The sequence below is a fragment of the Salvelinus sp. IW2-2015 genome, unplaced genomic scaffold (assembly GCF_002910315.2).
Source record: "Salvelinus sp. IW2-2015 unplaced genomic scaffold, ASM291031v2 Un_scaffold2433, whole genome shotgun sequence".
Classification (NCBI taxonomy): domain Eukaryota; kingdom Metazoa; phylum Chordata; class Actinopteri; order Salmoniformes; family Salmonidae; genus Salvelinus; species Salvelinus sp. IW2-2015.
The window spans coordinates 21,973-23,750 of record NW_019943754.1 but is presented as its reverse complement, the minus strand read 5'-3'; the positions used below and the strand labels follow the sequence as shown (position 1 = coordinate 23,750).

General features: G+C 41.4%; 1 pseudogene; it reads left to right on the top strand.

Moving 5' to 3' along the window:
• LOC139025259 (glutamate receptor-interacting protein 2-like) overlaps positions 1–1,542 on the top strand; it is a 99,315-nt pseudogene extending 97,773 nt beyond the window's left edge.
• The last annotated feature ends 236 nt before the right edge of the window (positions 1,543–1,778 follow it).

The window sequence follows — 1,778 nt, the reverse complement described above, 5'->3', positions numbered from 1 at the left end:
CCAGGTTTGGTATTTTCTCCCACCCTTCAACATCTCTCGTGTGAGAACATAGTTTATTAATAACTTAATCAGCGTCCAAAGTGTCAACATATTCCCTATATAGTGCACTACTTTATACCAGAGCCCTATGGCACCCTATTCCCTACATAGTGCACTACTTTAGACCAGAGCCCTATGGCACCCTATWCCCTACATAGTACACTACTGTTRAACATAGTCCATGTGCCCCGACAACACGCAGAGAGCCTTCTCTGAACAGATGTTTCTCTACTTCCTCCTTCCAGTGGCAGACGAGAAGAAGAAGGATGGAGAGATGGAGAATGATTTGAGTGACACGGAGGACGTGTCGGACATGACAGACTCTCAGAAGACCAACAAGCTGTCAGAGATCTACTCCACCACCATTCCCAGTGTGGACTCTGCCATGGAGTCCTGGGACGGATCCGGCATCGACGCCGGCTACGGMAGCCAAGGTAAAGACTAGTGGTAGACATGGTGAGACCAGGGTTAGGGTTGTGGTTAGAGTTAATGATAGGCCTATACTTGGTGTATCAACATGTCCTGGGACGTCTCCGGCATCGATGCTGGCTACGACATCCAAGGTTTGACCCCACAGGGCAGAATCAGACTCTATGGTTCTATAGTTGATATATTTGTGTTATAGTATATATCTATGTTCTATAGTGATATAATCTATTGTCTTAGTTATATAATCTATTTCTATAGTTATATTAATCTAATGGTTCTATAGTGATATTAATCTATGGATTCTATAGTTGATATTCAATATATGTTCTTAGTTAGATATAATTATATGTTCTATAGTTGATATAATATTGGTTCTATAGCATTTCTATGTTGATATAATCTATGTTCTATAGTTGATATAATCTATGGTTCTATAGGTTATATAATCTATGGTTCTATATATTTGATGATAATCTATGGTTCTATAGTTGATATAATCTTATTTCTATAGTTGAGTATAAATCTATGTTCTATAGTTGATATAATATATGGTTCTATAGTTGATATAATCTTGGTTCATAGTTGATTAATTCTCTGGTTCTATAGTTGATATAATCTTGGTTCTATAGTTGATATATCTATGGTCTATAGTTGATATAACTGTCTATATGTTGAATAATCTATGGTCCTATGATTCATATCAAATATATGTTCCATTCATGATTAATTCTATCGTCTATAGTTGATATATCTATGGTTCTATACTTTATGTATCCAATTTGTCATGGTCCTTCCAGCCCAATAGGTGTGTACACAAGTGATTCTAATAGACCTGTCACTCCAAATTGTTATCTATTCTATCCAATCCCCTTTCTGCCTCACTTCCCACCCTCACCTCTACCAAACACTGCAGGGCCCTACAACCACCAGGCAGCAGGCATCGCCCTGCACCCCCATGAGTGGAGGAGTGCCAAGCAGAGGACCAGCCCCCCACCCCCGGCCCGCCGTATTAAGAACTACCCTTTCAGTGACGGGGGCTTCAGTGAAGACGACTGGGACAAACCGGCAGGGTAAGACTCACTGTGGAGACCTCATGCCAAACATCTCACCCCTCCTTGTATACTGTCTCACTGTGGAGACCTCATGCCAAACATCTCACCCCTCCTTGTATACTGTCTCACTGTGGAGACCACCTGCACGGTGTACATTTTAGGACACCCTCAAGCCTCATGCCAAACATCTCACCCCTCCTTGTATACTGTCTCACTGTGGAGACCACCTGCACGGTGTACATTTTAGGACACCCTCAA